General features: G+C 42.2%; 1 protein-coding gene across 1 annotated transcript in view; it reads right to left on the bottom strand.

Annotated features, from left to right (window-relative positions):
- LOC137325529 (uncharacterized protein C1orf21-like) overlaps positions 1–12,202 on the bottom strand; it is a 190,297-nt gene that overhangs the window by 85,031 nt on the left and 93,064 nt on the right. The window lies entirely within an intron of this gene.

Raw genomic sequence — 12,202 nt, 5'->3', positions numbered from 1 at the left:
ACTGACGCGGGGAAGTGTGGTGTATTCCTTCTTTTGTATCATTACATGAAGATAAGTTGCACAGAATCTGATTACAACTATTGTTTTTATGTTCATGTTCTGTCAAATAAAGCAGCTTAACAATTTGCATCAAGTCTTGACTCACATAGCATTAACTCAGTCCTCCTTTGGAGAGATGGAAGGACCACATGTGTGAAAGACATAATTATCCAGTTAAGGACACAAGAGGCATTATTATTACATTCCCGGGTTATGCTAACGTACAAGTAGATATAGGGCACAGTGAGTGCACTCCCCATGAAAAGTAAGATAACTAAACCACTTATGGGAGCTACTGAATCAGTAATGGTAATTAGTTTGTATACATCTGTATATGCCTCACATAAATTACTTCCAGACTACTATTTCAACTAGGACCTAGGACTCACAAGCAAGAGAGAGTACACCCACTACTAATAAAGAGGCCTGCTTACCAATCCTTTGCCAGACAGTTGCACCATACTACGTGCACAATAGAGGCGGCAAGTCTCCCAACTGGAGCCAAAGGATCTTATGCCCATAGTCAGCTTTTTCTTGGAGAGGTGTACTGCAGCAACAAGTAGAATTATACTAGGTGTATTGGGTGACATTTATCTACCAACATACACTTCTATCCATCACAGAAGATGCTTTTTTAGACATGAGAGCCAGGTCAGCCAATCTTTCACAAGCATTTATCTTGCATTTGGAAATAAATATTTTGGGGGAAATTTTATCTGGCAGCTTCCTGTCTGAAACGGGCAGAAAGAGGCAGCAGGCTGGCTTGGGGCAGCTTAAAATTCCAGGGCCTGGAGGCCGCCCGCCAGCACCACGGTAAGTTGCAATGGGGTGGGGGGGGACAGTAGAGGCTCAGACTTTTTTTTAGTGTCACCTGGAGGAGCACTCCTGCCCCTCCTGGTCCCACTAAGAAAAGTTTCTGACTCACCTTCGAGGGCCTCCTCTTCTTCCTCACCAGGTTTAACTGAGTGAGGTGTTCATGGCAGGTGCCCCAATCTGTGGACCATTAAAATGCCATCAGAGTCCTAATGACATTGTAGGAACCCGATTAGCATGAGTCAGACGGGTGCCTTAGCCATCTAAAGAAACAACCCAGTTAAGATGGTGAAGGGCGGGAATCAAGCAGGAAATGGGCTGGGCTAAAATTCCCTCCACCATCGTGTTTTAAAAAATGACATATGACTTGGAAAAAAAACTCTCACTAAACATTGTCCCAATTTTGGGTATTTTATGAAACTGTTTCTCTCTCAACATTAATTCCTGTATGCACACTATTATCCAGAAACTATGTTCTTATTTATAATCTGCCCTGATTTGAGGGTTAGCGATTACCTGCTTTTTAGTAATCTGCTAACTGGATTAATGGGAGTCTATGACTACGACACTACACTCACTTTAGATTGGTGGCTACGAAATAGAGATCAGAGTTTTCACGTACTAGAGACACTAATGTATATGAAACACAAAGCATCCAATAAAATACTAAGCACAACTCTGTGATGGGCTAATTAACTTTCAAAAAAAACATCTGGATAAAAAAACAAAGTTATCTGGTTTCCTGATTGCTGCGGAGGTGAGTTTAACTGGTTCTGTTTTCTTATCCCACTCTCAGTATCAGCTTAATGTCTTTCTGAAGCAGACAATTTTCCATCTGATTGCAAGAAGTGCAGTACTTTTCTCAGCGTCTTGCTTTTAAACCCACATCGGAGCCGACCATTCGAGGAAAACTCCACTGTTGCCTTTCCTAGGCCACATTAAAAAGTTATTTAGGCTTTTGGAAGAGACTGGAGATGGCTTGTACATTGTATCCTGAACAGATACCACCGTTCCTGCAAGCAACATTACAAACATTTACAGATACAAGTGAGGAGCCAGATAAAAATTTGCACTATCCCAATTGGGGTGCTATTTTTAGCTGCAACGGTTTACTCAACATGCATGTTTTGCAGACAACGACATCGGTTAGCTTGGGTGTAAGCATAAACTATTAACTCGTCAGCTCACAGGAATCCCATGTGATTTACAGTAACGTGTCGTTAGCAATTTAAATCAGTGAACCAATCTGATCGTGGATAAAATCTATCCTTTGATCAGCAAACATCATCTGAACCTTAAATAAAATGAAGCCGTAGGACCAAGAATCTTGGAACATAGAAGGATGCCACTCAACCTACCGTGACTGTGCTGAATCTTTGCTAGAACAAGCCAAAACTCATCCCACTGCTGCACTCTCGCTCCCCATAGCCCTGTATAAGAACATAAGAAATAGGAGCAGGAGTGGGCCATACGGCCCCTCGAGACTGCTCCGCCATTCAATAAATCATGGCTGATCTTTGACCTCACCTCCACTTTCCTGCCCGATCCCCATATCCCTTGATTCCCTTAGTGTCCAAAAATCTATCGATCTCAGTCTTGAATATACTCAGTGACTGAGCATCCACAGCCCTCTGGGGTAGAGAATTCCAAAGATTCACAATCCTCTGATTGAAGAAATTTTTCCTCATCTCAGTCCTAAATGGCCGACCCCTTATCTTGAGACTTTGACTTCTAGTTCTAGACCTCTCCTCATAGGACAACCATCTCATCCCAGGAATCAATCTAGTGAATCTTCACTGCACCCCCTCTAAGGCAAGTATATCCTTCCTTAGGTAAGGAGACTAAAACTATACACAGTACTCCAGATGTTGTCTCACCCGAACTCTATATAATTGCAGCAAGACCTCCTTACTCTTACATTCCAAACCCCCTTCCAATAAAGGCTAACATAACATTTGCCTTCCTAACTGCTAGCTGTACCTGTATGTTAACTTTCTGTAATTCATCTACAAGGACAACCAAATCTCTCTGAATACCAACATTTCTTAGTCTCTCACCTTTTAAAAAATATTCTGCTTTTCTATTCTTCCTACCAAAGTGGATAATTTCATTTCCCCACATTATACTCCATATGCCACCTTCTCGTCCACTCACTGAACCTATCTATATCCTTTTGCAGCCTCTTTGCGTCCTTACAGGTTACTTTCCCACCTAGCTTTGTATCATCAGCAAACTTGGATACATTGCACTCGGTCCCCTCATCTAAGTCATTGATGTGGATTGTAAACAGCTGAGGCCCAAGCACTGATCCTTGCGGCACCCCACTAGTTACAACCTGCCACCCTGAAAATGGCGCATTTATTCCTATTCTCTGTTTTCTGTCCGTTAACCAATCCTCAATCCACACTAATATATTACTCCCAATCCCATGAGCCCTAATCTTGTGTAACAACCTCTTGCGTGGCACCTTATCAAATGCCTTTTGAAAATCCAAATGTACTACATCCAATGGTTCCCCCTTATCTACCCTGTTAGTTACACCCTCAAAAAACTCTAATAGATTTGTCAAACATGATTTCCCTTTCATAAAACCGTATTGACTCTGGCTGATCATACGATGATTTTTTTTTAAGAGCCCTGTACTACGTCCTTAATCATAGATTCTAGCTTTTTCCCTACTACTGATGTTAGGCTAACTGGCCACTGTTCCCTGCTTTCTCTATCCCTTCTTGAATAGCAGGGTTACATTTGCTACCTTCCAATCTGTCACTGCTTCAAATATTTAAAAATGCAATGGCCGCTGCAGAACTCCATTCCTCAACAGCCCTCGGCGTAAAGAGCTTTCTGCCACTGCTCTCTCATAGTACAAAAATACAATGAAACTAGGTTCAGTCCACAAGAGGTTAATGTACTTGTTTTTTTCCAGAATGATGGTGTTTTACAGAACCTGATGAGCAACAACAGGACTTTTGAATAAAAGAGTTGAGTTTATCTCTTGTTTGATCTTCCAATTGAGGTGTTGTATGTGGACAATGCGGTTTTCAGTTCATCCCTGGAGTTCAGATGCCTTTTGTCAGTACAAAAGGCTCTGCAGCCAAAGCTGCAGTTTATGTCTTGGGATTCCTTCCATGTTATAGCTGATTCAGTACAAGTAAACAGAGAGTTTATAAGTTTTACACCTTGCAAGGTCTGGAGTGATGTCTAGAAATCGCCATTGTCTCTGTATGTTTCTTCTACATAGAGTTTCAACATTTATAGAGGATTTTCCAAAAGGGTCAGTATTCAGAGGGAGTAGAGTTGTCCCCATTTATATTTACCCAGCGGTATATATTACTAGCACCTGAAGATTCATTCCCAGCCCATAAAAGGAGTCCTTTTCCAGTATATTGAATCTTTAACTTTTGATTACACCTTTGTGAAGCGCCTTAGGACATTTTTATAGGTAATAAAAAAGCAAGTTGCTGTTGTTGTACAAATGTAGGTGCATACGCCTTAAATAATGCAGAGTGTTTATGAAATACACCCTGTCAAATGATTGTTTTGCATTCTTTTGGTAACACAGATGTGAGACGTTTAGGACTCAACACAAGGTTTAATTACTTTACGTATGTAAAAAGATTTATAGAGCTTACACAAGTAACAAATAATTGATTTCTTTATCGCAGCTATACAACACCAACCTTCAGAATTCTTCATCTGTCAGCCTGGCTCGCCAATTAAAGTACTTTTGCATCTGAAGTTAAATTGCGTAATTACTAACTAAACAAAAGAGAAATGAGAAAATAGCATTTGCTTCGTCAAGCTGGCATCTTCCACAGACAGTGTCCTATCTGCTCTATCCAAGACTTAGCCTAATTTAATATCCTGAAGGCGACTAATCAGGTCATACTTTCAAGAACAAAAATAAATCAAGAAATTTCATCCCTGACATCCTGAAGATAATCCAGCTAAACTCCAGCATATCAATCCAATATTACAATTAATAGTTTTTAACCACAATCTGTTCCATTCGATGTATATTAGACTTAGACGGTCTCAAGTAGCACCGGAACTGCTGTGCTTGAAAGCGCTTTTCATTATCTATGTCTAAATACAGGATTGTAACCTTCAATTTTGTTCTTAAGAGTGTCTGTTGACTGCAACTTTAGAGAGGTTTCAGATTGGTTTCCATGGTGCTGCAATTCTAAAGTTGCAGTGTAACTCCAGGTAAGAGCTCACCAAAATTCCACAGGCCAGCAGTGCAAGACTCCTCCTACAGGAGGTACTGTTTTGGCTTGACATTGGCTTAAGTATAACTTGAGTGCAGTATTAAACCTGCTTTAGTATGTGCCCTGGGAGTTCTTTGGATGCTTTGTATGCCTCCCTGGAGTTGATTTAAATGTTTAGAGTGCGTGGATGCTCCTGCCACATCTCTCTAAACATTTAAATCTCTACTCCTGGAAGGGGCCTCAGTTCATGTCAGTAAGTGCAGGAGGAGAATTGCATTTGAAGCCAGACAGTAAAGAAAGAATTTGTATTTATATAGCACCTTTCATATCCTCTGGATGTCCCTAAGTGCTTCATAACTACTGAATTATTTTTGAAGTGTAATCACTGTTGTTACGTAGGTAACACAGCAGCCAATTTGCACACAGCAAGGTCCCATAAACACACATACATAAAAGCACACATCAGTTGGTTGTAAGAGTAAGATGGAAATAATATCTCCTTCAACACTGTTTCATGTCTTAACTTCAACCTCAGAATGGCACTTCCGACTGCACTACTGTGAATACTTCCATTTACCACATCAGCCTACCCTGAAGATGCTCTGAGTGACATGATCAATTCCTGTCAAATTACAGGCAGTTGTGTGTGGTGGGGCCCAGACACTGAAGCCCAAGTTGATACTGCACAAACTCCTTCGACTTCAATGCTTTACAGCCAGCAGATAAGTGAGAAAAGGAGACTTTCATCCATTTAGCTTGTGCTGCATTTCAACCTTGGAGCCAAAGGTGCGAGAACTGTGATGAGAGGCACATCATCACCGACCTGCTTCCAAAGCTAGGTATCACAAGATGGCTACAGATGAGGAGGACCATTTGGTCCATCCTAGCTAGTCTATCCAAAAAGAATCTACAGTCCCCCAATCATGAGCATCCAGTCATGACTTAAATTATTTCAGGGTTTTTATCTACACTAACCTACCCAGAAGCCCATTACACATGTTAATCATTCTGTTGGTAATAACTTCCTGACATCGGTCCGAAATTTGACATTGGTTTGAACCTGTACCCTCTTAGCCGATAATTCAAGGAAAGGACTTGCATTTTTATAGTGCCTTTCACGGCCTCAGGACATCCCAAAGTGCACCATAGCCAATGAAATACTTTTTGAAGTGCAGTCACTGTTGTGATATAGAAAATGCGGCAGCCAATCTGTGTACAGCAAGGTCCCACAAACAGCAATGTGATAATGACAAGATAATGTGATTTAGTGATGTTGGTTGTGGGATAAATATTGGCCAGGACATCAGTGAGAACTCTCCTGCTCGTCTTCAAAATAATGCCATGCCATTTTTTACGTCCACCTGAGAGGGCAGACGTTTAACGTCTCATCTGTTCAATTTGAAGTAGTATCCCAAGATTTATCCTTTCAATACCATTTGCAAATTTACATATCTCTACATGAAGTTCCTTCTCAATCGTTTCCTTTCAAGTTTAAAAAACCTAAGTTTCTTCAGTTTTTCCTCATAAATCAGTCCTATCACCAATCTCATGGCTGTTCTGCACTCTGGGTTTAGGGCTTCATTGTCTCCCTTGTGTCACACTGACCAGAACTGCAAACATTCCTCATGGTGTCACCTGATCAGAGCACTGCACATCTCAAGCATGACTGCTTCAGACTTACTCTAATGTTCAGTATTTTTAAAATTTGGGTTGTTAATTGCTGCTCTGCAGTGACAGTCCATGTTAAGCATCTGGTCTACTTCAGACATCCCAATTTTCTGAATCCCACTGCATGCCAGAGGAGTAACTTTGCCAGCTACCGATGTATGAAATGGCTGAAGAAGGCTTTAATTTGGGGAAAAATTGGACCAGTCTGTGATGCAGGATGACCAACAAAATGTAGTCCTTCCCAAAGACTAGCAGGTAAATACAATGCCCTGTGTGACACTAAGCTACATACATATTAGGACGGTCGCAGGTTCAATCCCCAGCCTGTGCTGAATGGGCTCATTGCCATGATGGCAATTGGAGCTCTATAACGAACCACAATGCCCCAGGCTAATGAGGGCAGGATTTTTTAAAATCATGTAGGGAACCGGGTCCTTATCACTAATGGAGATGCGTGCGTGTATTAATTGGGCTTGACTGTGAGGTCTTTCATCGTCATGCGGCCCATATAAAATAACAACTTGAGCGTTTCATACAAGCAGGGGCAGCAAGCAATCTAGGAACTATAGCACAGCAAGCGCAAGGAGAAAAAAAAAAGTGAAGGAAATAGTGAGAAAAATTTTAAAAGCAACTAATGGTCCTTAGGAGTTAAGACACATGCTATACTTTCTTTTAAGAAAAGACAACTGAATAAATTGAACAGCTGATTTTAAAAAAATTAATAATTCAAGTAATTAAATAGTTGTCTGGTCAATGTCACTTCAAAGCTTAGACTGAGCAACCATGTGAAATGGAGGAAATGTAGCAGGAGCAGTTTTTAATAACTATAAAATATTCTCTCGAATTGATATTTTGCCCAAGTACTATTTAATTATGCGAGCCATGCAATTAAAATAAGTCACATGTTGTTAACCAATTACTGCGCTAATGATAATAAAAAAAACTTCTCAAAACTTTGTTACTTCTTTATTGGAACATTAAGTACAAGAAGAGAAAAAAAATCACCATATCATAATACCAAAAATATTTTCATGCTACTGCCTCCTGATTCAGTCTAATGGCATTGCTATAAGTCATTGTGCAGCCTAGCTACATGGGCTTTGTCAATACGACATGAGTAATCATCTTATATATTTATTTTAGGGGTGGAATAAAACTGTCTTCTGACTTTGAACCTTCACTAGTGCAGAATTCTACATGGCAAGCCTCCAATTGCCATTTCAGATAAAGAAAGCCAAATGCTGGGGTGGGGTGGGGTGGGGTGGGGGGTATTTAGGTAAAATGATGTCCACTTTAAAGCCAAGATTCTTCTATAGTTTGTTACACCTTTCTTAGCAAGAGCAAAATTATGGTGAGCCGAAAGGAAATGTACAGTATACAGAATTTCCATGAAAAGTTCATTAAGAAAAATAACATTACTGCTTATCAAAAAAGTAATAATTTTGGACAGAAATCTGCAAGGCAAGTTGAGGGGACACTCCAATGCACACCAGTAGATTTTCCATGTCATTGTGCATGGTGAGTCAGGGCGAGTCAGGGCTTAAACTATTGCAAGGTGGGATGTGGAAGTGAGTGAAGGGTGTACATTTCCAATGAAAGAATTTGGAAAGGAGTTTCTAAGAGATCTCCTCAGAGACAGAACAGTAGGTGCCTTTTGGATTGATTGCTGAAAATAAATGTTTTTGTCATGTTTCAGGATTTCTATTTAGCTACAGATGGATTGGTGTAAGTTATATTAAAATGAGGACTTTAAGCTAAATACAGCTCACAAGAGGTTAAATCCACAACACATAGCTTTCTGGGAATTCTCGATTAGACAATGCATCTGTCCAGATTGGCATTGGAGGATTAAAAACATCCCAGTGTACATTCATACAAGGTGTTGAAAGAATTGCAGAAAACGATCTTAAAAAACGGATTGCCCTCGCTTGGTTCCACTCTTACCTATCCAATCCTAGCCAGAGCACCTCCAGCACTGGCTTCTCCTCTTGCCGCTGCACGGTTACCTCCTTGGCCCCAGTTTTCCTCCTCAAAGAATGTTAACTTGAATCAATTCTAGCTTTCTGGCCCTAACCATCTCCTATTCACTATGGACGTACAGACCCTCTACACCTCCATCCCTCACCAGGACAGCCCACTGGCCCTCCGCTTCTTTCTTGACTAGCGGCCAAACCAGTCTTCAAACACCTCCACTCCCCTCCACCTGGTTGAACTTGTGCTCATCTTGAACGACTTTTCCTTTAACTTCACTCACTTTCTCATGATAAAAGGAGTTGCTATGGGAACCTACATGGGTCAAGATACGCCTGTCTTTGGGCAGGATATGTTGAACATTCTTTGTTGCAGTCCTACTCAGGTCCCCTTACTGATCCCTTCCACACCAGAGCTTCTGAAATGTCCTCCTTTTTCCTCGGCCATGGATTCCCCTCCACCGTGGCAGACAGGGACCTTCAGCGAGTCCATTCCATTTCCCATACTTCAGCCCTCACCCTTTTCCCACCCTTGCAGAACCATGATAGGAACCCCCTATCCTCATCTTGCACCCCACCAGTCTCCGCATTGGACAGATCATCTTCCTCTATTTCTACCACCTCCAACGTGACCCAACCTGCAAACACATTTTCCCTTCACCTCCCTTTTCAGCATTCCAAAGGGACCGTTCCCTCCGTGACACCCTAGTCCACTCTATCAACACCCCCAACACTTTCCCTTGGCATCGTCCCATGCGAGCGCAGGAGAGGCAACAACTGCCCGATCACACCCCTCAAAACCTCTCCGGAGCCCCAAACACTCCTTCCAGGTGATACAGCGATTTCCTTGTACTCCAATCCATTGTAATGTATTTGCTGCTCACAATGTGGTCTCCTCTACGTTGGGGAGACAAACGCAGATTAGATGATCGCTTTGCTGAACACCTCCGTTCTGTCCACAAGTGTGACCCTGCACTCCCTGTCACTTTCCACTTCAATTCTCTGCTCCACTCCCAGTCTGATCTCTCTGTCCTCGGCCTTCCACAATGTTCCAGTGAAGCTCAATGCTGGCTCAGTGAACAGCACCTCATCTTTCCACTAGGCACTTTACAGCCGTGTGACCGCAATATTAATTTCAACAACTTCAGACCTCAATCACAGATCCCATCTTCTCTCTGACAGTAGGGGCTAGTAAAGTAGGATGGACGTAGAATGGGTTGATACTTGGGATGGGGATCCCCCAACGACACACTGCCAGTGCGATGGTCTGCAACCCAGGTGTTGACCTGCCTTGTTCTTCCATCAGACTGCTGCCCCATTGGAGCCTGCTCCCCTTTGCCAGGTTTTAATGCTCTTCCTCTCCAACTTAGCTAACCTGCTTTGACTATTCATACATTCTCTGAGTCTCGTGTATGTCTTTTATTTCTCCAGTTTCTCTCATCTTGCCTCCTTTCGTCGCATGCTATTATCACTTCTGCCAGTTGATCATCTCATGCTCTCCACCTAATAACTTTACAGCTCATTCATTTTCTTTTCTTGTGCATGTGTTTTTTCTTTTCCCCTTTCCCTCACTCTGTTTCTTCTTATAAGCTGTCCATCTGTAATATCTTCCTCTTCTGAAGAAGCGTTATACCTGAAACATCACTTTCCTGTCTTTACAGATGCTGCCTGACCTGCTGAGCGTTTCCAGCATTTTCTGTTTTGTTCCATCTCCGTATCATCACCAGCCTCCGCCCCTTCTCAGCCCACTTGCATCAATGCTATTTTCACCTTCAGACTCGATTATTCCAATACTTTCCTGGTCGGCCTCCCATCCTCCACCCTCCATAAACTTCAGCTCAGCCAAAACTTTGGATGTCCATATCCTATCCACTTCCAAGTCCCACTCACCGATCCCTCCTGTCCTTGTTGACCTACATTGGCTCCCTGTCCCTCAATTTTAAAATTCACATCAGTGTGTTTAAATATCTTAACGGCCTTGCTATTCTCTATCTCTAATCTCCTCCAGCTCTACAACCTCCCCCCAGAACTCTCTGTTCATCTGACTCTGGCCTTTTGTGCATTCTCCATTCCCTTTGCCTCAACACTGGCGATTGCGCCTTCAGCCATCCAGGTTCCATGCTCTGGATTACCTCCCTAATCCCCTCTGCTTCTCCACCTCTCTCTTCTCCTTTAAGGCCCTCCTTAAAACCCACCTCTTTGACCAAGCTTTTGGTCACCCATCTTCCTATCTCCTTCTTTGGCCCAGTGTCCACCTTTCTCTGATTACACCTCTGTAAAAGGTGCTATATAACTGCAAGTTATTGTTGTCACTGATGAACCAATCAAGTACAAGTGCGACACATACTTTGCATTTCTAATATGACAGACTATATGTGCACTAGATGCAAAGTTTTTTTAAGACAGAGGAGAGCATTCAGCAAGGAAACATATGCAGAGCCACCTCTATATTAGAAAGCTGCATGGACACAGTGCTGGCCTGGTAGTACATGTTGTTGACATACCAGCGTAGCATGTGCCTTAATAGCATTTGCGTCCATGTTCCTTGCGGTTAAGACTGTACCCATGGCAAAGGGGGGAAAAAAAAATCAGAATAGTTAGGGGGTCTTCCACACCTCCAGGAAAGCAGCTAGAAGCAAGTTTCATGTTCAGTAACACAGTTATGTTCTTATCATTTTCTTTATTTGCCCAATTCAATTTACAGGCTTCTCATAAGGACAAATGAATAAGTCCATGGAGCGTGAACATGGCCAGTGAGTACAGATTACCACAAATCACAATCAGTGCTGGTAGGAACAGTTTGCCTTGTTAATGGTTGCTCTCAAGCAGAATCTGCTACTAACTGTGCCGTTGACACCAAAAGGTGCCCTTACCTGACACTAAGGGGTTTCTCTCTCTTCAGGTGCTCCCCGCAGCATAAAACAGCTTAAGGTTCCAAAGTCATAAATCCACAAAAATGTAGCTGCTGCCATCAGGGTAAGGAAGCTGGATTCAGTGAGGTAAATGTGGGGAGCGGGTTGTAACTAAGGCGGAGCCCAGTGAAGCTTCAGAGAGTAGCTGCTGCGCCTGAATGTAGAAGCAAGAGAGCAAAGACCCCTCTCCTGAGACAGGATATAAGTTAAATTGACAAATAAAAGCACTTATAGTGATCCATCAATCTGCCATCAATCTCTCAAGGGTCTACCATGGAACAGACAGATCCAACTCCCGTTCCACTCTTGCCATCTGACGATACCCCAACAAATAAAACATTTTAGACTATAAATCTTACATAAGCCATGGGAGGGGACGCTTGTTAAGCTATATGTTCCTCACTCCACAGTCCTTAGTGCTTTTACCAAAGTGAAAGACTCACACTGTATAACAATGTGCTCAGAGTGTGTTTTATAAAATCAGGTAGGTTCCTACAGACAGTTTCATTCAGTTGGGTTATTTTGGTGAATTTCTGTGCTTAACAAGCTGATGAATAAGGGACTTCGATTGCAATACAGCCAAATCATGAAT

Source organism: Heptranchias perlo, chromosome 9 (assembly GCF_035084215.1).
Source record: "Heptranchias perlo isolate sHepPer1 chromosome 9, sHepPer1.hap1, whole genome shotgun sequence".
Lineage (NCBI taxonomy): Eukaryota > Metazoa > Chordata > Chondrichthyes > Hexanchiformes > Hexanchidae > Heptranchias > Heptranchias perlo.
This window is presented reverse-complemented; position numbering and strand designations above follow the sequence as displayed.